Source organism: Symsagittifera roscoffensis, chromosome 5 (assembly GCF_963678635.1).
Source record: "Symsagittifera roscoffensis chromosome 5, txSymRosc1.1, whole genome shotgun sequence".
Classification (NCBI taxonomy): domain Eukaryota; kingdom Metazoa; phylum Xenacoelomorpha; order Acoela; family Convolutidae; genus Symsagittifera; species Symsagittifera roscoffensis.
In genome coordinates, this window is record NC_087066.1 from 14266007 (window position 1) to 14290448 (window position 24442).

The 24442-nt window shown below is 32.6% G+C and overlaps 1 protein-coding gene across 2 annotated transcripts in view; it reads right to left on the minus strand.

The window, feature by feature from the left end:
- The window catches only part of LOC134845502 (plastin-3-like), a 410042-nt gene extending 387750 nt beyond the window's left edge, over positions 1-22292 (minus strand). For both annotated transcript variants that reach the window (XM_063862411.1, XM_063862409.1), the window contains exon 1: positions 22264-22292. The gene's annotated coding sequence lies outside the window, so the exon portion shown is untranslated. The remainder of the gene's footprint in view (positions 1-22263) is intronic.
- Positions 22293-24442: the final 2150 nt, after the last annotated feature.

The following is a 24442-nucleotide window of genomic DNA, read 5'->3' on the forward strand; positions in this document are numbered from 1 at the left end:
CCGGTCGCGACCAATTGTTCGACCATGCTCCGACTAATTTTTCGACCGCCGCAAATAATTTTTTGGCCATGCCGCGACAAAGTTTTCGACCGTCGCGACTATTTTTTCGACCGTCGCGACTAATGTTTCGACCACCGCGACTAATTTTATTTCTGTCGCCCAGGTCGCGGTTAATTTTCCTTTGGTCCCACTAGTCGGGGACACCTTGCCGCGGTCCGCAAATTTTGTAAATACCAAATTTTGGTCGCGACCGCCTGACCGTAAAACCACAACCTCGACCCGAGGAGTGACATATTGCCTTTTTTAGACTTTTTGATGGTTTTACTCGCTTTTTTTTATTAAACCGCTCGAAAACCGCTAAATTCTTGCTTGAAAAACCGTTCAAAAACCGCCGCAAGAAATGGGCAGCTTTTGAGCGGTTTGTAAAAGCAAGCTTTGAGCGGTTTGAACGGTTTTTCCGAAAAAATCTTGAGCGGTTTTTGAGTGGGATCTCGACCCGGGCTTTTGAGTTGCAATGGGTGGTCACACGGAGCTATGCTGAAAGTTGTTTCATTTCACCCCTCAACGCATACTCATTTTGATGAGGGCTAGCTTAAGGAGCCTTGATATACTTGATTTCTGGTTTCAAATTTCGCAGCCAGATTGCTATGTGTTGTCATTCGTGTCAAAACACAACTAATGAATTTGGTTTTTGATTGCTTGTATGCGGATTGTCCATACGGTTATATTCTTGATAAATGAAAAGCTACTATTTTGAATCAAAATTTAGTTAGCTGATAAGTTTGGTCGCTAAAATTTACAGGACAAAAAGAACAATAATTTTTTTAGACAACATTTACTTCACATAGATTTACATGTTAACTTTTTGGTTCCATAGTCCAAAAATATTGTTTTTTGATTTAACACCAGACTGGTAAGAAACGTCAAACAGCAGAATTCAGGCACTAATTTTCTTTAAAGTTAGAAAAAAATGTTTATTCATTAATCAGACTTGATAGTAACATCTATTAAAAAATGACATAAACTGTATTTTTAGCTAATGACTCCAATAAAAAAAAGCAGCAGAACCAAGCCAACACAGGACACAAAAACATCAAAGATAGCCAGTTGCAGCGCAAGTAGGACATAATGATTTCAAAAAAGTTTTTTTTCTTCAGAGATTTTAAGGTCAAAATTCACTGTTTTTTTTCTTGCAAAGGTAATTAAATCAGGTGAGAAAAGCTGGAGGAAAGGGTCTTATTCAAAAAATTGGACACTAGTCACGAGGCTCATCAAAGTTCGTCTAATTTAAATTGAGAAACGATATAACTGCATGTCAGAGCTTTTGTGATTCTTGTTTTCGATTTATTGGTTGATAAAGTCTGACTACTGTAATTCTGTTAAAGTATGAAATCTGAAATGTTGACTACTGGTTGATAAAGTTTACTACTGTAATTTTCATAGAAGAAAATTGTACGACAAGCATTTTTTCAATGATATTTTTTTTCGAAAATTAATATAAACTGGCTTATAACTCGAACAAAACAAATTGGTGGCAGTTTTGATTACATGAGAGCAACTTTGGCAACAAAAAAATTTTAACAAAAAACTGCTCATCATACAATTTCATTTATGAGAACTGTATGATAAACGTTTTTCCATAAAAAAATATAAACTTGAGCAAAAAATTTGCTTGTCCATTTTTGGTTGCAAACTTGCTTTTGTGGTCGAAAATACAAAAAAATTCATGCAAATTGAAAATACATGCAAACTTTGACTTTTTGAGTCTATAAAGTAGTCAAGGCTGGCTGAATTTTTCACCCAAAAATTCCAAAAATCACAAACAAATGTTTTTTTTTCATAAAAGAATTTAATTTTTTTGTTTTAGTATGCTAAAATAAACTTAACATACGGTTTTTTTCTCAAGCAACGAAATTTAAATCGTAAAATTTTCTAGCCATATGCAAAAAGTTACGTTTTTGGTATATATTTTTGTGTCACTATGTAAGTCAACACTAACTTACATGGCTAATATCACCAAATGCAGTTGATCTGGGTGGGAACTGCCAGCTACACGTTGGTTTTTCTGATAACAATAAATACTTTTTAGTATGTTTCTGATGAAACATAAAATTTTAAAACATTGATTTAATTTTCATTTATAAATACAAGCCTCTCATACAATTCATAAATCGAAAAAATGCTTATGTTTATCATACTATTTCAAAATACAAAATTTTGTTCTTATCATAAAATGCTTTATATTTAGTTCCAAGTTGTTGCAAAAAAAAGCTCATTATGAAATTTCATAGTATGAAAAAAATGCGTTTCCTTGCTATTTTCATCAAATTTTTTTTCGAACTACAACTTAGTATGGAATAGTATAATAAGCATTTTTAGTCAACCCCGGAAGCAACTTTGTGTCGCTTTTTGAATAGATTAACAAAGTTCTGGGTTATCACGCGCCGAAATTGGTTTTCTAAACGGGTGGGTTGTCAATTTTCTAATAATTTTCGTTAAAAATTTGAGACCGATGTTTTGATTGACAAAATTTATCATCCGAGCACTCTCAAAACATTATAAAAAAATCTTTTTGACAAAAATATCTGCCATAAAACAGGCAGAAAACGAATTTTTAGGCGCTTCTTGGAAAATTTTACCAAATAATTGCGTTTTTCACTCAAAATTTATACCTATTGGCACCGACGTAGCCTTCAGGAAAGTTTTGAGTCAATTAGCATAAGTAAACACACAAAAAGCAAACTTTTTTTGGTCATTTTAGTAATCAAGGGATTGAATAATTGAAGGCAAGGTGATCCCCCAAAATCTTTTCTTATCTCTAAAAAATCATGGCAGCAAATTTTACCAAAATGAAACTAAAGAAAAGTAAGGCTGCTTATATTAGAGGTAGAGCCCTGATTATTCCGACTGTATTTTAACTGATGTTATTTGCTATGTTTTAAAATGAATAATTCAAATCGTTTTTCTACCATAACAGCCAATATCACATTGTTAGAGATGAATTTTGACTCAAATAGGCACTTGAGACATGTTTGTAGCCACTTGAAAATAGTTTGAATGATTTGGAATCGAGAATCAGATTCTCCAACGAAGGCCAATTGTTAAAATTTACACTACAATATCACACCTCAAAAATTACATTCAGTATGAAAAAAGAATCAATAAAACTGACGCACACAAAGCATTTTTTTCTGTCGTAAGTGGAAAAAAGCTATTGCGTACATTATTAAGGTGGTGCGGAAAAGAGTTCTTGGTATTCAGATACAAGGCTAGAGCACCAACCTCGGTAACTTGTTTTACTCGATGAGAAGCAATGGTCGCCCAAACAAAATTTCAAATTCTGGTTCAAATTTTTTCCGATACTCTTGTTTTTCTTGGGAGGAGATAGGTCAATTGGTCATTTGAAAGGGATTGCTCAATTTATCCAATAATGTGACCAATTAACCTGCGTCAATTTAATTTGGAAAAGTTTTAAGTGATGTACATTCGACCCTGCTTTATGAAAGTGCGATCAGGATTTCAGCATCAAAGAAAAGTTTCATTTGAAAAAGATGGTTACCTTAGCACTGTTCTTAGCTTATTCTCAGAAACGTTCTAGAAAAAGATACGAAGAGATGTCGTAATAAAACTTAAAGTGTTTCTCATTTCTTTACAAGGAATATCAAGTTTGATCAACAATTTCAACGTTGTTATAACGTAACGAAAATTTGCCTGGTAAGCAAAACAGCTGTTGTTAACAGATTTTTTTCCTATTTTCGAGGGAAAAAATCAGGAATATATATGCCTGATGGTTTTTGTTTTATTCAGACCAGTTTTTAAAAGTTGACAGCGTAATAATATCGATCCAGAAACCGTCGGATTGCCAAGCGAGTATGCTTGGGCTAGACTAAAATGAGAATGGCTTTGCTACTTGAATAGAAAATTCAACCCGAGAATTATTTATGCTTGGCAAATTATCCGAACTTATAATCAAACCAAGTTGATTTAAAGCAAGCTAACTGGTCTTTTCATTTAATCATAACCAATCCAAAATGAATTGAAGCCAGCTAATTGGTCTAATTAACTCTTAAAATTTGTCAATATCAGCCTAAAATTCGTAGTTTTTCAATATTTCATCAACCAAAAAGTAATCGAGACCAATTAGTGGACAGTTAAAACATTCAGGGTTTTGCCCTGATACGAGCTTTCTGTGTTTTTTTACGTAAGATTGTAACATCACGCGATTAGCCTTAATAACAAGTAAAACAAAAATAAAAACGTTAAATTTCAATGCTGGAGAAAGTGGAAAAGAGCTGAGTATGAACTCAGTAAGGCGGTTTCTTGATTGCCAAAATTATTCTTATAAAAAAGTTATTCCAGGCATAGAGATTCTGTTTTTTTTTCTGAAACTGGAAACAAGTATTTAAACTATTAAGCTTACACTTTCTGTTGACTTTAATTAACAATTGAGACTTCACGGATTATCCAGGACAGTGACGAGCAACGCTACAAATTTTTGTCCTGAAAAACTTTGACCCTCTTCTTTGACCCTCAGTTTTTCTATTTATTCGACTTCATTATAAGCAAAAAACGTAAGAGATCAAGGGAATAGTTTCATTTTTTTCAGAGATTAACTTTTATTGGGTGTACAAATTAAATTTTTTTATTTCAGCAAAGTTTGTATTGTTGAACAAATTTTTCATAGCCAATATTTAAAATCAGAAGAGGATCTTCCTTTTTTTCATCAAAACAATAAATGGGACTGAAGCTCATGATATTAGTTTGGAGTGAAAATGATCAACATTAGATCAGTTTTTGAAAAAAAATCAAAATTGATTTTGAATTAGGATTGGAAACATTGATTTTTTTTTGGTTCCGAGAACTGAGCTATAATTCTAGAGCTTTAAATCCCAAAATAATTCATAAAAATTTAGAACTTTGAAACCTATCGGTTTTTTTGTTTTCCTCTGGAACTTTGGAATTGATTGCAAACGTCATTTGAGCCTTAACCAAGATTGAAGTCGATTTCACAAACTAAAAAAAGGAAATCAGTTTCGTAAAATAGAACAGATCAAACCACTAAGTGTTTTACGACGTCATTTTCCCCTGACCTTTGAACTAATTCTTCGTTTTTCATAAATAAGTGAGTGTTCAAAATAGCTGTTTTTCCCCATTTAGTACATCACCGGTTAATTTTTTCGCTATAAATAGGTTCGTGTGATTAATTAGTAGAGAGCTGTTTTGTCTCTCGCCGTAATTAAATTTAGGGCTGAATAGAATTTGATTATCATCAGTAATTCATACAATAACACTATTTTGTAAAGTGGGACGCAATTCATTTTTTGACGTCTGTCTTTTTGTTGCCTTGATTGTTTTCCAAAAAAACAGCCATTTTTCCTCTTTTGTGTTACTTTTTAAATTGAGCTAAATAGCATTACCTTAGGGAAAACGATGCTGAATTTTCATTGGTTAATATTTTTTCATTTTTTTAATGAAGAGGTCAGGAAAAAATACCCATTTGATTCAGTAAGTTGCAGCTAAGAGTGGTTAGAAAAATCACCAGAAAATTTTTCATTTCATCCATCTGGAAATTTTTGGAAAACAAGTAAATTGTGGAATTTTCGTTGCTAATACCCCAAATATTAATAGTTTTTCTTTGCATATCTACTCGAATTCTACACTCGAAATGGCCTCTCAGATTAAAATCAGCACCCTAAACTTCACCGCGATCCTGCTGGTCACAGGTAAGATCGACCCATTTTTGACCCTATTTGGCAGCTAGTTTTATCCGAGAATTATTAGTAACGTTTTTGAAGTTTCGTCACTTAAATGTTAATGGAAGATAAATGGATTTTTCATTAATGTTTATGATAATCAACAATCAAACAAACGACTTAAAAATTAGTAATTCGAAAACAAATAGTAACATTTGTTTTTTCATTTCACATTTTGTTGCTTCAAGATGAGCCGAAAATTGAGTTATGACGGTATTTGAAAGTTTCAGATTTAATGTCTCATCCCGAGTGATAAGAATTTAGCTTCCACTTTTCCCCAGGCAATCCTCTACTCTCGAGAAGTGATCCCAGTTTTTACTCCATTTTAATTCTTTCCTGCAGATGGGGATAAACTATAAGCTCACGATTGAAAAGTTATTTTTCCCTGTGTTCACTTTTAGAATAAATTTATAGGTATTTAAACCTCTAAAAAGTGGTCAAAATCACAATAAGTAAATTCGTAAATTCGTAAAGTTTTTCAAAATAGTTGGTCAAATTAAACTTGAAATTGAAACTTGGACTAAGACGAACAAAATTTTGAAACAAATTAAAGCTGCGATTGTCAGTGATCTATGTCAAGCTGGATATTAGATTTCTGTATCGTTTCCTATACTTAACAAAAAGACTCTTATCAGGGCGAACCATGAATATTCTGTCTGCCGCTTATCGTCTTAGGATATCGTTATTTTATTTTTGCAAACTGATGAAGTTTTCAAAATAAAACTGAACAAAAAAATCCGTCCCGGATTAAATCACTCTTTGCGAGTTCAAACAAGAAATATAATGCTTGTTAACCATCACAATTTTGCGAAACTACGAAAATTTATCTTGGGTAAACTATCTATATTAATGTGAGCTCAATAAGATGATAGAGAGAAATACAGTTCAAAAGTGACCACACCGAGCACAAACAATCTGTCATTTTCTTGAAAGTCGAAAAAACCAAGATAACCAACCTGCTGCCGTCAAGTAGCACATAAGGATCCAACCTCTGATTTCTAATTAAAAAATCAGAAAACAGTATTAAAATGTTTAATTGGATTTTATTTAAATTTTTAAAAGATTTAATTCTACAATTTTTAGTTTTTTGTTTCCTCGATTAAGCGCTAATTGAAGCTTCAAAACACTACGAGGCCAAACTATGCACTGAAAAAGCGCACAATTTTGTGTCTGTGTGTTCCTGGATTCCAGAGACAAGTCTTGAAACATGTTAAAGTTTTGTCGGAGGAACAATCAAAGAAAATGAAAGAACAAAAGAAAACAAAAGAAGCGTCCTTGTTGCTGAACCCACTTACAATTCACAAAATGCACAATTTGGCCTCGTAATGAAAAAAACTCTGTAATTGTGTGAATATGAGACATCACTTGCTTATAATTCATATATATATATATATATATATATATATATATATATATATATATATATATTCCAGAGACAAGTCTGAAAATATGTTTCAAAATGTAAGTGGATTCCACAAACAAAATTTCAGTGGAATCCGCATACATATACCCGTAACGTAAATTTTGTCGGCACATTTGTTTTGTTGCGGATTCCGCAACAAGCAAATATAGCTAGTTGTTCTGGATTCCACAACTGTAAGTGAATTCCGCAAAATGTAAGTGGAATCCGCAAATGTAAGTGGATTCCGCAAGCTGTAAGTGGATTCCGTTTTGTTCAATACTGAACTTGCATATGAACAACTAAAAGCTGAGCTGGAATTCTTATCTCTAGCAATGCGGAATTTAAAAGCAAAGACTTAACCATTGTCAGCGGAATCCACGAACAAGTCTTTAGACTTTGGTTACCTAAATCGGTGGATGTCATCTTTTGGTATTTTGGAAACACAACACCGAAGAATTTCAATATTTGGAGTCATTGAGTTGAGAGTGTATGGAACACATAGCATATCGACAAATTAGGGCAGTATTTGGGATTGCGTCAATCCCAAAAACTGATTTTGGAAGCATAATGCCGAATAAATGCATCAATTGTAGTCATTGGGTTGAGAGTGTATTGAAACAATACACACAGCACATCGCCAAATTAGGTCAGTATTTGGGATTCCATCGATCCCAAATACTGGTCAGTATTTGGGATTGAGAAAATCCCAAAAACTGGAATAATATGGAATAAATATGGAATATATCCGATATTTGGAGTCATTACGTTGAGAGTGATTAGAAACCCAACGCATAGCAAATCGTCGAATTAGTTCAGTATTTGGGATTTCATCGATCCCAATTACTGGTTAGTAATTGGGATTCCAGCAATCCCAAACACTAATCTATTCTAGTAGATTTCTATTCTAGTACATTTCTATTCTAGTGAAATCAAATCATGTATTTAAAAGATATAATTTTAAAGGCTACTACACATATAAATATATGTTAAGGGAATCCGCAAACAAAATGCGGATTCCACTTACAATTTGCGGATTCCACTTACAATTTGCGGATTCCACTTACAGTTGCGGACTCCGCAACAGCTCAATTTAACAATACAAGTGATTTATCATTTGTTTGTGGATTCCACAAACTGTTCTGGATTCCGCAAATACAGTTGCGGATTCCGCAAATTCGCCTATTTTTCGGAGCGATTTTGAGCGGTACAATGATTTAGGTATTTGTTTGTGGAATCCAAAACAGCATAGAAGATCCAGGAAAAGTAGCAATGTTGCGGACTCCGCAACAAATCTGATTTCGGCCTGTTGCGGATTCCGCTTACAATGCAGAAAATGCACAGTTTGGCCTCGTAATGATAAGAAATTTCAAAAAAAACGTACAATTGATGATCTCACTTCACTTCCAGATTGTACAAAAAAATCCAGGCCAGTTTGTCTCGATATTCAAATAAATTTTCAGAATTCAGCGTACAAGTGAAGATTTTACTCCACTCTCAGATTGTACAAAAAATTGCAAGTCAGTTTTTCTCGACATTTAAGAGCACAATTTCGTGTTTGAAAAAATTTCACTGTTTGACTTTGTAATGATTCCATCCGTTAGGTAGGCATTGTCTAAATGGGAGCTAAACGTAATTTTTGAGCAGCAGTTTTCTGTGTTTGCTTTCAAGTTTTACTTTTTGAAAATAGTCATCGATAGTCATAGAATCTAAAAGCATCTCGGAAGCTCGATGAGCGTCGGTGGTTGTGCAAAATGACTGAGAAAGAATCCAATCTTTGCAAAAAGCGATGTTTTTTGCGGGGATATAAATCCGTCTTCATATGTTATGCTTACTTAACACATTCTAGTTAGCATTGCAGTTTTTTTCGCGAGTAAAGATTCTCAGCAGGGTTCTTTGGGGATGAATTGTTAACAACACCCTGAATTTTTCATTCAACTCTATTCCCAAAGGCTGTAAAACAAGGAATCAAACCAATTAGCATGCCCAAACAAAATCTTTTCAACTCATTTGGATTTGTTTGTCTATAACTTTTGTTCACAATGATTGTTCATCTTTTAATGTATGTTCTAGCTTACATGAATTATGCATCAAGAGAAACAGACTCCTTTATTTAATTCTGAGCTATTTTTGGTAAATTTGAAAAGAAGCCATAACGAAAGTGAAATGTCAATAAATGCTTAGAAGAACTCTTTAATAGTAACTGAATTGTTTGAACAAATTAATATTCCCGTTGATCAATTGAGTTAGCTTGACTTACTTTAGTTTACTTTTTGCGAAATTTGATGACCAGAAAAAGTTAAACTCGTTAAGTTCAAACAAAGCAAGCGACATAGATAAGAACATGAGAGAACACTTTCTGAATAGTAATTGCAAGAAAAAAATCCATTGCAACAATTTCAAACTTTCAAAGCTATTTTTCAGTCTTCCATGACCTCTTTCCAGATTAACCCGACCCATTTTAACTATCACGGTGTTTATCTTTTGGGCTTGAAAAAATGGGTTTACATAAATTTTGGGCTAAAAAATGTATTCAAACAGTGTTTTGGTCGCAGATTAATATATGCTGCTCGATCAAACACTGGACATAGATAAACCCGCACTGGCAAAAATGGATTACGATCAATTTTAGTGTGAAAAAAGTACGTTGATTAAATTTTGATCGATTTTAGTATGAAAAAAGTACGAAGATTAAATAAGAAAAATCGAGATTGATTTGGATCGATTTAAAATTGAATTAAATTGATCTTAAATCCCAGCTTAAAAAACTGATCAAAATCGATTTTAAATCGATTTTAATCCATTTTTATCAGTCTTAATTTGTTATTTAAATTAGGGGATTAAAACGGACTTAAATCAATTTAAATCAATTTTTTTCACTCCAGTTTCATCAGTTTCGAATTTTTATTGCATTTATTTATTTTATTGCCTATCATTTTTGATTTTTACATCCATAGTGTATTGTAGCATAAATCGTAGCAAAAAAAGACCAAAATATCGATAAAACTCTATAATTTCCTCGTTTATTTTGAGTTCAAAACTGATCAATATTGACCCTTTTCTTGATTCGTTTCATAAATTTTTGCTCATAATCTGATTTACCTTCATGATTTTCTATGATTTAATTGCATATTAATGAGATCAAAATGTATTTTTTTTCTGACCCTTTTTTTGTTTTTTACATTGAATTATGCCCATAATTTGATTTACAATAAATTTCTATGACTTCATTGCATAATTTCGAGCTTCAAATTTAAAACATTTAGAATGAAATCTTTAACATCTGGCACGTGTGCTTTTTTCAAAAAAATATAGATTAAATTATTTTTTTCTAAAGATTTTTTTGCCGTGTTAGCAAAACATTGATTTTAGTGAGTCTGAAAATCCATCCAAATCGATTTGAATCGATGTTTAAGGCACTTAAATCGATCCAAAATTTTCAAAAAAGATCGATTTAAATCAATTTTAAATGGAATTAAGTGAGATTTGGATGGATTTAAGTGAGTTTTGGATGGATTTTAATGAGTCGGAAAAGCGATTTAATTAGATTTTTTAGACACTTAAATCGACACTAAAATTTCAAAAAAGATTGGTTTAAATCGATTTAAAATCCATTTAAGTTCGTAAAATTTGGATCGATTTCAAATCGACTTAAAATCAATTTAAATTGATCCGAAACCTTTTTTGTCAGTGGGAAACCCTCAAAAATAGCAAAAACTAACACAACAGTGAATGAACAATATTGTGTTTTTTAAAGAAAATTCATAGTCCTGCTATACTCTCATGGGATTTTAGTAATGAAGAGTTATAATAAATCAAATTTTGTTGTCAAAATAGCTCTCCTAGTTGAGCTTAAGAGAAAATTTGCTGTAATAAGATCAAAAATTAACCTCACAGACTTTCTGTCTTAGTGTTTTCGGATACCATCGCGCCTTAAAAATCGATTGTAGTTTCTAAAAATGTAGGTTCCTGCAATGACAAAAATGGATTTAGATCAACTTCAAACTTGAATCAGAAAATGCAGATACATGACTGATTGGCTAAAATATTTTTTCAAAGATTGGGAAAGATTGGCAAAGATACTTTTCAACCCATCGATTTCGCACTGAAACCACTTCAATATGCAATTTTTTTTAAAGTTTTTAAATGCATTATATATGATTATAATCGATTAAAAATGAATAATAATTTAACAATTTTTCGAAACAATACAAATCATTATAATCGATTAATTTATGAATTTTTTTTTTTCAAATTTCATTGAATTATAATCCAGTATAATGGATTATAATTCATTATTATTCAGCAAACGTCATCGCTTCATTTCGTTTTAGTTTTGTTTTGTTTTGTGTGCTTTTCAGTTGGTTAACGAACTGAAAGAAACTGTGATTTTGTACTTATAGCCACCGGCGGATTTAGGAAGGGGCCCCATGTTTAGAAAGGGGCCCCATTTAGTGGGTGATCTCATGTTTTTGAGATCCCCCACTATTATGAGGTCCCCCAATACATTGAGATATCCATTTTTGGCTTACTGACCCAAAAATTTTTTAACGGCGCCTAATATATTTTAATTTAAGGTATGCGCACCGGAAAAAAAGCAATTTTTTGGTCAAATTTTGTTCAAGAAATGAATAAAAATGCCTTTTTTGGCACGTTTTTTTTTTCAAAATTTTGAGCATAAAATTTGACACCAAAACATGGTCTTTTTAATGCTTTGGGAGAGCTTGGAAACAATCTAATCAACCTTTATAGGGTTTAGGAGACCACCTCTGCTAAAGTCCTAGATCCGCCCCTGGTTTACTGATTCTTACTTACTGATTTTTACTGTGTTTTAATGCAGAATAGTTAAATTATCTTTCATTACAATTGATTTTTTCTTGTGAAATAATATTTTGATAGAAAAAGAGATTACAATCTAATATAATAGATTATAATAGATTATAAGAGATTATAAATGATTATAAGAGATTTTCGGAAAAATTATAATCAATTATAATTTATTAAAATGTCACTAAAAAGGTTATCATTATAATGGATTATAAATCGTGTAAACATCTAAAATTGGCGCTTATAGTTTATTATAATTTTGCTTAAAGTACGATTACAATTATGAGATAATCGATTATTTTCTCTTTTTACTGAGTGCGGGTAGTTAATTAAAAAATGATGCTTATAAGTTACCCACTGCTAATACATTCCAAATCGGTGTTTTTAGGTTCATTTTTTGTATTGTTTTCTAAAAGAAAACATAACAGCTCGTATCAGAGCGATGTATTGAATGTTCCACTGCCCTGCTCATCGAATTTTATTCAAACCATTGTTGAATCTAAGGATTTGATGAAATTTTATGAACAAAAAATTTGTATGAACAAAAAATTTTATGATTTATTTTGACCTCTCCACGGACTATGTAAATTACACAATTTAAGTGATGTGTTTAGCGTAGCGTAATAGCTAGTGAATAGTAGCTTATGACAAGTTCTTGACATCAAATGGCTTGCCTCAAGTTTGAAACAATAACGGAGCCGGATTAAATTGTTCCGTACGAGTTAATATTTGGTCAAACGTTTTATTGTAAAGCTCGGGACGAAAGTACTCAGAGCGCAACTAAATACCACACCACGTGCAAATAGTCTGACATTCTCTTTCAAATGGTGGGTCAAAAGACTGCTCGGATCAGTGCTAAGATTTGAAAGTTTTTTGTGTCCTTTTAAAGTTTAACAGTACTTTTATCTGCAGCAGTTTCGTTCAAATAATCTTGAAATTAAAATCCTAAAATTTGTTGATAAATCTCACAGGCAAGCTCGTGTACAAAATGATTTATCTCCCAACTATTAACTCTTTATTTGGAACCATTTGTTCGAATCGTTTCAGTTTGCATTGATTTCACTCGCCAAACACGCTACGCGTCAAGAGAAAATTGGTAAAATGCCCGCAATAAAAAAAAACATTAAGTTTCAATTTTCCGTCGGAACAAAAGTGATGGCTGGTAACTGTTTTTTGAATTTTGAGCTGGTGAAAACTATATACTTCAGATCTTGTTGATAGTTCTGCCAGAAACTCTGAATTGTAAATTTGATTTGAATTGCATGAAAAATCACCTACAGCTTAAAAACTTTGTCAATTTTCTTTTAATGTAACCAATTGTTTTAATTAGCTCACGTTTAGCTAATACGAGTTCGCTGAAACTGACATCGATAGCAACAGAAAAATTGGAGAGATTTTTTTGAGTTCAAAACGAAATGAAGGTGAAGTATAGGAGGAAAACTTTTGCGGTTAATTGACATAGAGTAAAAAGAAATTGAATACGATTTTGAAGCAATGATTGATTTGGTTTTAAATTTTTTTTGTACCTTGTACCAGTTATGTTTTTTAATTCAAATGGAATAACATTGACCTCACATTACTCAAAAAAGCGAATTTTTAATTCGATGTTTGAAAAGTCTTAGCTTTTATTTTTTTATGTTTTGCATCTGGGTTAAGATGAAGGTTTTTCGAAAGCGACAATTGTTCGATTGCAACAAAACTTGTTTTAATTTAAATAAATCAATTCCGAACAGTGTCAATAATTTTGTCTTTTTTTCTTTGATTACCATATTGAAATTTTTTTGAAATAAGAATAAAAATTTCCTTCTAGTTCGTATTGTTTTTTATCAATATATTGGTTAGAAAAAACTTATTAACTACGTGGTGTTGAAGCTCACTTATCTTTTTTTTTAAATTTGAATTCTGTGTTTCCTTGCGTTTATTACTCTTTTCCAACTATCAGTTGGCTATGGTTGTGTTTTGAAGGGAAAACTTTTTAAAAATCTTGGAATCAACAAAAACTCTCTAAAACCTTTTTACGAAATCCATTTTTCTTTTTTAGTGTGTCTCTCGACGCTAATCAGAGCCAAGTACCTGGACGAAGAAGCTGCGAATGATCTGTTAGACGAAGGTGAGTTAGTTATGGTTAATTATTCGGCTGCCAACTGGAATCTTACGTTTTTTTCTCGTCATCTATTTTCCACTGTAGGTCAGATCCGGTCGAGTTCACAAGTACGTTGTTGAGTTGTGGTGCTTAATCGCGTAGGAAATTATTCGAAAATTTTTCTCAGTCAGAAAACTCTGATCCGAAACGTTTCAGCTCCACCTCTCAACGGAGTCTGGAAGAAAAAATAGACTCGGTTGTTTTTCGAGGATGATCAATTAATTTATCCTGACTAAAGTTTGTATGCAGTTGAATCAACCATCAAGCAATGAAGGTTTTTCTTTTATCACACAGATTAGCTAAGAAAAGCTAAAAAGAAGAGTAAGAAGAGTAAAAGGAAGTAAAGAAAAGTTAAAAAGAAGTAAAGAAGAGTTAATCCTAGTTAAGAACAGCCCAGATAAAAATGCAAAGTCAGCACCAAAAGCAAAACCTAACAAAATTCTCGTATCAGAGAGACGCCCTGAATGTTCTGACTGCCTTTTAAGTTCTATGGAGCACTAGTAACATTTAAAAAAATTAAATAAAAAATGAAATGAATTTTTTCTTAATTGAGATTTTTTGTGAAAATCACTCCCCCACATGCCATATAAAGTATGTGATAGATTTCGCCGCTAGTAACTTGCAAAAAATTGCAATCTTTAAACCCCATAACTTTGCAAAAAATGATCACAGGTGAAATATTTTTTCAGATTTTAAGCTCAGAACAACAATACTTTTCAAATGCTGGAAGAAAATTCCGTCAAAAAGACCAGTTAAAAAGTCGAAATTTGTCTGAACAAAAAAAAACCCACCCCGTGCACCAATAATCTGTTACTTTCGTCACAAAATTCGGAACAATTATTTTCGTTACGAAACTTCGAACAAAAATCAAGAAAACTTCAACATTGAGATTTTTTTTCCGACTTTCGAAGAAAACAGAATATTTATGCTCAGCGTGGTTTTTTTATTCAGTAAATTTTCGCCAATCAAAATAAAATTTTTCGACAAAATTTTTTTATATCCCAATGAAGATATCGGCTTCCTGAGTTCATATTCAAAAATATATTCGACTTGATTATTTTTTGTAAAGTTCTAGAGGTTTTTGAAATTTGCCAAATTGGCCATATTCTGGACTAAATTAAGCGCGCTGTGAAGAATTTATTCATATTGCTGAGAGCGAACCGCGAATTAGTTATGCAGGAAAATTAACCCGCACAATGAAATCGATCCAAATTGAATCGAGGCTAGCGAATCGGATCGGTCGTATTAATTTTGTACGACTCAACATTTCACATTTTGATTTTGTCAAAATTTATATTTTTTAGTATTTTCGTTTCCCAAAACTATTCGATGCGAAATAAGAGACAGTCGGAACATTCAGTGCTTTGCCCTGATATACGAGCAGTCTTGTTTTACAATAAAAATAGTGGCTGGCATTTCATTGCTTTTGGATCAGATTTCTGCGATATTAAAGAAGAATTTTTCTTTGCTCTTGAAATCAAACAAAAGTTATGAGTGCAGACTTTCCAAATTATTCACAATTATTGTGAGTTTTTCACAATTTTTCTAATATCAAGGTCTTTTCTACCAAAAGTAAGGTTCTGTTCTCTGATTATTTTACAAACTGCTGCAGCTTTATAGATTGGATTAATTTTACAAAGAACAAAATTAGGTTTTTGTTTTCGTTCGTTAATTTAAAAAATGTTTTTATAACAATTGGGCAAACTCAAAAGGTTATATAAGTTTTTCCTTTCTCACAAAGAATGAAGCGTTGTTCTACAACAAAGGAAAAGAAGTTTCTAACAATTGATAAGATAAAAAACTAGAAATTTTTTCAGACATATTTTTTGAAAGTTACAATAGAGCTACAGAATTTCCCTCGCTTTGATCTGCTTTTGAAGGAAAGTGACATAATTTTGTTCTGGATGTATATTCTCTTTATCAAAACAAGTTTCGACATTTTAAGCAGCCGTTTTTCAAATCGCCAAACTGACCGAGAGGGGATAATTAACGCTCATATTTAAAAAGTAAGCGTTGAATTAAATCATTTAAAATCTAATTGAGGCAAGTAATTTGCACTTATCAGATTGTTACCAGACTGAAAATGCAACATTTTGTACTTTACTTAGGTTATAAATTGGGGTAATAAATTGAAGAAAAAAAATTAAAAATTTGAAACTTTTAATTATTAAATGAACTTAATAGTTCTAAAGTAAACACTTTTTCATTGACATCTTTTGGCAGTCAGATCAGTAATCGCTCTGCCTTGATATGAGAACTTTTTTTGTTACCACAAAACTGTTCCGACATATGCTAATAGAATCTGAGTCTGTGGAATATGAGCTAATCATACAATTCCCTAATGTAAAAAATGCTGGACAAGCAGCTAATTTTTTTTCAAAAAAGTTCTGAAATTGAAAAAAAAACTCTTTCTGCCTGGTGTTTTTGACAGGCTAAAATTGTTCGTAATTTACGCAAGCAAAAAAAAAACAAAAAAAAACAAAAATTAACGATGAAATTGTTTTGTGTGAAGAGAGACTTTTGTCTATTTTTAATTTTGATTTAAAAAAACACAAGAATCTGTCAAAAAAAACCAGCCATGAAATTCTTGAGTTTTTGTGAAATATTTACAAATTTAATATCTTAAATTTAAATGGCAAATCAGCTGATGCAATTCAAACTTGAATTTCTTAAAACTTAACATGTATTTTTTTTAAAAAAGAAAATTTTTTAGTAATTTTCATGTACAACATTAGAAAATCAGCGCAATTCAAAAATATTTGATAGTTTTTGTTTGTTGAAAAACTGCTGAACACATAATAACATACTATGGAACAATGCTTTACACGCCAATTGAAAAAATCTATTTTTTTAAATTTTTTTTTCAGACGAAATTAGATAAAGCTAACATAAATTTGTTGAACGGCCGAAGTTTCTAGAATGGATCTAGCCAAAATTCACGAATAGGTTTCTAGAATTTATAGGTTCTAGGAGCTGAAAAGGAGATTTAAAATTGGGTGTACTTTTTCCACACCAAAAATCAAAACAGAAACTATTGATAAATCACATTGAAATATTTTAAGCTATGATTTGAGGGGAAATAAAAACGTTTTTCTTTACAGATTTTAAAAGATTGGCCTAATTTTGCTAACTGGAGCTAACTGTTTTGACTAAAATGAGCCAGCTTTTGCATTATTTTGAGAAAAGCAACAAAAAGTTGCATTCATTTCAAATCTTCAGTAATTGCTTCGTCGAGGCTTTATCAGAAGATAAGCTTAACACCCCTGAAGAAAACACAAAAAACATCATTTCGATTTTGGATCACTAAAGAAAACAATTACTGTGGTAGGATCTCTGTACCATTATTACAGTGCACTGTTTTTCTTTTTATTCCGACAGCTTCCGAAGTGAGGAGGAACCATGGCGTATCTTGCGTCTTTTCCTGGGGTTCAGTCGATTGTCGTTTCTCTTAAAAACTTTTTAGCATGATTCGGATTTGGCCAAAACAATTGAAAAAAAAATTGTTTCAGCGTAGAGAACAATTGGTCGGAATTGGTCCTTTTCTCAGACTAAAATAACGAACTCCGCAAAAAAAAAAACGCTCAGTGAATGAACAATTCATCTAATTTTTCTGCATTTGTTTGTAATTTAATTCTTTTATTTTTCTGAAAAAAAAACAGAAGAAAGTTTTCTCAAAAAAAATTTAAAAAAAAAAACAGAAAAACTTAATGAAATGTAGAATTTTTCTCTTTTTTGAGTTACAATGACTTTTGTGGTCAAAACTTGCTGCGGTTCTCGCACACCAACTGATTACAGTCGTTTCCTTCATCTTTTTTTTTATTTGTTGAACTTTAAATGTCCAGTTTCTAAAATCAAGTCTTTCTCTCCATTTTCCTTTCTATTGTGATGGTGCTTAACAATATGAGAGAGAGGGGACACTTTATTGTTTCAATATACTTATGCAGTTGCAGAACTGATTGTATAAGAATCTAGTGTACAATAATACGCAATGGTTATATAACATAACAAGAAAAAACATAAATTACTACGATGACAAATCAAATAATTGATTTAACAAAATAAATGTCCTTGGATGCGGAAAGACTCTCCTTATTGGGTAACAGGGTGTCATCTTTTCCTATGATGAAATTTTTAATCAGAGTTTTTGTCAATGTGTACGGTAGTTTTCGATTAAACAAGGTTCGGATTATTGTGTTAAGGTTCCTGATTGATGTAAATAAGAAAGACTTACGAAGGAAATCAGTTGTACATGTTAAAGGGAACAGTAATGTTCCAGTTCGATGGTTATAGCGGAATTCAGAATTTGGGAATCTTATATGCGTGAAAGCTGGGGCATCGTTTCGGCATAACCTGTGAAGGTAGTGTGCTGATCGGTACTCGATTATATTCCGAGCAGTAGGAATTTTGTGCTGTTTCCTTAGAAGTGTAACGGAATCTCGTTTGCTTATATTCATTATTATCCTGATTCCCCATTTTATTTGTTTTTCGAGTTTCTCAATATTATCTTGCGTACATCCGTTTAAAAGCATGCATGGATAGTGCAAATGGCTCAGTACAAGAGTATTTAACAGGAGAATTCTAGTACGCAGAGGGATTTCATCACGGATGCATTTTATCGTTTGGATTGCTGTAGCCATTTTTTGTAAAATTTTGTTGATTTCTTTGTCGAATGTTAAGCTTATGTCAATATTGACGCCGAGAAATTTAACTGTCTCTGTTAAATTAACTTGATAGTTTCCAACTTTCAATGAAAGATTGTCAGTTAGTTTCTTTTTCGACGGTGCAGAAAATACAATGAACTGGGTTTTGTCTACATCAATCATTAATCGATTTAAGTGAAAATACAAGAGAACTTTATTGAAATTGTTTTCAATGCTCTTTGTTGCTGTTTCGGGATCTGAATGAAAACTAAGCAGAGTCGTGTCGTCGGCATATTGTACTAACGTACATGATTTGTCTATTGTTTGTGGCAAGTCATTTACATACAAGTTGAACAGCAGTGGTCCTAGTACAGTACCTTGGGGAACACCTTGCTCTAATTTAAGCCAATCTGAGTGTTCGCCGTTTACTATTGTCAATTGCTGTCTGTTTTCTAGAAATGACTTAATAAGAGTTGTTGCTGACTGTTCAAAGCCAATGTGACTTAGTTTCCTTTCAAGGACTGAATGAGAGAGTGAATCAAATGCTTTAGATAAATCAAGAAATGCAGCCGCTGCTATGTCATTTTTATCGAGATGGAATCTGATTTTTTCTGTTGTGTATAAAAGAGCATAATTAGTTGAATAACCTGGACGAAAGCCAAATTGTTTTGGATTTAGAATATTGGAATTTGCTAAGAATTCGTGAATTTGGGATGAAAAAATTTTTTCAAACAACTTCGATAGAGTGAGTGTAATAGAAATTGGACGATAATTTACTGGATCTGTCGAGTCGCCTTTTTTGAATATGGAAAAAACGCGTGCTTTTTTAAAGGTATATGGGAATACGGATTTCGAGATGCATTCATTGATAATCATCGTAACAATTGGGTTTACAGTATTAATGCTGTCTTTTAGAGCCCAAGCAGGGATTTTGCTTGGTCCTAATGGCTTGTTTAAGGGAAGTAATAAAATTGCATCTTTCATTTCTTTGTGAGTTATGAACCTGAATTGAAAGTGCCTATTTGTTTTGCTGTGTACACTGTACTCAGTTGGTACATCTATGGGAGAATCTGCGTTTTTGTATTCTCCTAATGTTGAGAACCTGTAGTTAAGGAAATTTGCTTTCTTCATATTTTCAATTATAGTGTCGCCAAACGAATTCCGTAGATCACCTATTTGCGTTGACTGTTTCATGGTGTTCCTGATAGAGTTTATGAAATTCCATTGTTTTTTTGGACAGTCAAGCATTTTGGATTGGGCTGTTTTCTCTTTCTTGTATAAATGTTTTAGATGTTTGTTGTATTTATTTCTTATTCGCTTATAGTTTTTAAAATTTGCATCTGTTCTTGATAATTGATATGCCTTTAGAAGATTTTCTTTTTCCTGTTTTAAAGGTCTATTGACTGAGTTAAGTACTTTACCAGACAGCTGTAGCTGCGGTTTATTTCGTATATACTTCTGCTCTAGGGGTGCGTGAGCGCTTAGGGCATGCGAGAAAATATCTTCAAATTTTATTAACATTTTAGAGACATCGTTTTCTTGGTAGACGAGAAACCATGGACTCTGTTTAAGTTCCTCGCAGAACATATTTTTACAATAATTGGTTTTGTTGAAGCGAAAAGTTCGAATTGGAATGGCTTTTTCTAATCGTTTTAGTTTGCTAATACAAATTGTTATTAAATGGTCCGTGTTTATAGGTGGTTCTGCTACAATAGTTTCTTTGCAAAGAGATTTGGTTGCTATAATGTTATCTAAAATGGATTGGCTGTTTTTAGAGTTGTATGTCGGTATCGACTTATTTGTTATTGACAAATTGTATGGTTTAATAGAATCGCCGAGAAATTTAGCTTCATGTTTATTCAAGTAGTTAATATTGAAATCTCCCAAAATCGTAACATCTCGCGCTTCGGAGGTAGCGTAATCGATACCCTTTAGTGTATCTTCTATAAAAAAATTCCTTGAATTGTTTGTGTGGATTGTAGGCAATAGCAATTATCTGTCTTTTTGATTTTTTTGAGATGATTGGGCTATATTCCACCCAAAGTCCTTCAAAATGGAAGGGACGTAGATAATTTAAATCTTCTCGAATCTTAGGGTTACATTTTTTCGGAATAAGAAGAAGAGTACCACCACCTGCGTGTTGACCAGTGCATTTTTTGTTACGGTCGCATCTAAAAATTTCGTGGGTTGTTTTGCAGAATGAATAAGTTTGATGATCGCATGTTTCGTCCAGCCAGGTTTCCGTAAGACCGATAATTATGTTTGAGTCAAATATTATGACAAGAAACGCATTTCCATTTGTTTGTTTTTTTATGCTTCTACAATTTAGAGTTATATATTTGAGGAAGTTGTGGTGTTCCTTTGCTTTGTTTGCCAGGATTGCTTTGTTTAGCCATTGGCTAAACATAAATTTGATAGATCCAGATCATTGGGCACTAGAACACTAAAACAACATTAGTATGGATAGTATCTATTATGGCGTAAGTCATAATTACTACGATTGGTATTCATATAATTGTAGGTTTGATTGTTGCTGAAACCATGGCTCGCAAGACTCTTTGGGTGCTCGGGGCCCCACGAGACTTGGTTTGAACCAGGTTTCATACGATTCCTCTGAGGGTGCGCTGGGCCCCTAGAGTTGGAAGTATTCGGAGAAACAACTCGAGGTGATAAGCTGGATAATGGTAGCACCTTTTCCATGATTGCATTTTTTAAAGTACTAACAGAACGCATCAAGTATACTTCATCAAAGAAGATTGACTGATAGTCGTTTATGCTGACAATTTTATCGTATATAGGAACAATTTGATACTTTTTTTTCTTAAATTTATGAGCAATAAGGCTGTTGAATTCAGTTATACGTTTACCACTTACAGAATTGGGTCCCAATTTCACAGGCGGGACTTTGGCATATATTGATTATTGCAGGTGAAAACTTTGTTTCAATTTCACTAATGGTGGCGCAAAAAGTTTCAAATATATCATCTACAGGTTTATGTAGTTCCCTTGTGAGGGAATTGGTGCCGTCCTGGAAGGTTACTGATTTCAGCTCAGTATCGTTGTACTTTTTCACAACTGATTGTTTCTCGCTGCAAAATGACCCGCGGTAAGAATGAACGGCCACGTCTTTGGGCAGCTCCTTCGTGTCAAACTCCGCTAAAAAACTCGAACCAATAATCAAGTTTTGAGTATCAGTGGGGATTACTTTGGCAGCAAAATCGATAGGTGCTCTGAGTCCTTTTGCGTTTTGATTACTGTTTGGAGGATTACTGGATGTTGCTAGTACATTGACAAGGTTATATATTTGAACGTAGTACTTATCTTTTTGTTCGGGATTGAGTTTCGTGAAGTCGTCGGGCAGCATCAGAACCATTGGTGTTGACATTGTGTGAAGCCAGGAAAATGCCAGGAATAATGGTGATGTTGGTGTCAATGATAATATGCTGAAGTTAGTAGTCGGTGCCCAAAGAATGGCAACTAGTGTTTCATCACTCTCTGAAACTATTTAATAAGTTTATCACAACAATTAGGCTAATATGATCAAATTTGATCAAATATGACAATATTTTTCCTTTTTTGTAAATGGCTTTCAAAGAAGTCACTCTTTAATATTCTGGACAGTCATTAAGAAAAATAGCTTAAGCAGTTCAGTTGATTCATTATTGATTACATCAAATAGCACCTGTGGAAATGGCGTTTATACTGTTTCATTTGTTTTGATTTTGAATAACTGGTTGATTGATATAGGGTAGGTTGAAAACTGCTGAGAAGTGTCTTGAGATTAACATCGCGCTTGATTTTGATATTCACAATTCGAAAAACGTTTGTTGTTATTTAGAGTAGTTCATTGGATTTGATACCTGTTTTACTACCAGTATTGTTTAACATAGGATCAAGCACGTTTTTAAAAAAGGGTTTAATTAAAATCTATAGGTCTTTTAAGGTCTATGGAGCAACAATAATATGAAAAATTAAAGGAATTAAAAAAATGAAATTTTTATTCTCTAAAATTTGAGATTTTTTGTAAACACGCCATATAAAAATCAAAGTGATAAAGTCCGCTTCTATTAGCAAATATAGTTGCTCCAGCCTTCTGATTATCAAAGTTAAGACATTTCTAATTTGTTTCGCAGAAAAAAACTGCGTTTTCAGGCGATTTTTAGTTGATTTTAGCTGTGAAGAAGGGAGGTGAGTTAAGGCCTCTTTCATTTTTTTTTAATTGTTACGACACGTAACAAAACTTTGAATTCCATTCGAAAATTTGAAAAAAAAAATACAGTTCTGTTCCAGGACCAAAACAGTGATACAAAAACAACAGTACTGTTTTTTTGTGTTTCACTGGGTTTTTCCTGGAACATTACTGAAGACATATATATCACTAGTTTTACTCTGAAACAGTTCTGGTTATTACTGGCAGACCAATCCGGGAAACCATTTGGTGACAAATGAGTGTTTATACTGATTAATGAGGGTTATTTTCAACAAATGAAATCAAGGGAGAACTTTTGAGGGCCGAATGGGGCGAATTTCTGAGAGAGCAGACATCCGCCTTCGGACATCCCCAGAATCAATCCTCCCTCCCCCAAATCAACACCTATGGTTGGTTGACTGCGATATCTTGATTCAAAAACTTGATTCATTTCATTATTGATTAGACCAAGTCGCACCTGTGAACGTGACGTTTTTATTGCTTCTTTTGTTTTGGTTTTAAATAACTGATTCTTAAAGCCGACATTAAAGCAGCTCATTTTTATCAATTTTTAAAATTGGATAAAAGTAGACCTCAATAAATCAAGAAGGGTTATAAAAGCTATTACGCATGAACTCATTAATCAAAATTTGGTAGAAATTGTTTTCTTTTGTTTTGTTTTTATGTTTTATGTTTTATGGTTTGAATTGAAATTTAGCATATTTTAATTGGTCATAAAAAAACAGCCATCTTTTACAAAAAAGGCAAATTTACAAAGAGGACAAACAAAGAGGGTGCCTTTTTCCTAATAAAAAAACCAGTCCTGGGATTTAGGGGAAGGTTTTTATAAAATGAGAGGGCTATTAAAATAGGTTTTAGGTCGTAACCGAGCGGCATCCTTATTAGATATTTACACGTATTCTTGCACGTATTTAGTCGATTTTCATGATACAGCTACTAGATTAAGCAAAAAAAAACAATTAAAATTTACGACGGGCTCCTGGAATTCATTAACCTAACTCAGGTTATACGTTTATTTTGTATTTCTTTTTAGCTCATATGGTGTATTTCTTCCTCCTAAGCGATAAAAAGCTATAAAACTTAAATTAAATTTTTAAAGGCTACAATATGTTGATTTTACGGCTATATTTACAATGAAAACCTATTAATTACCTTCCGAAGTCATGCTCTGAGTTTCTGTATTATAAGTGCATGCTTGAGTACTGCCATCCTCCTATTTTCGGCGGACCGCCCTGAAAATTTAATTTTTTGAAATTTTGACGCAACCTTTTTTTTGTCGGCTTCAATTTTTAAAAAACAATGCAAAGCGTGGCTAAAAAATAAATATTTTGCGTATTTCTGCAAAAAAAATTCCAAATTTCGATAACAAAACGACTCGCCAGGGATTGGAGAATGTCCTAGGCTGTTCAAAAAAAAAGAATTTTTTTTTATATTTAGATACTCGAAATACTCAAGCGAAAACTTGAACTA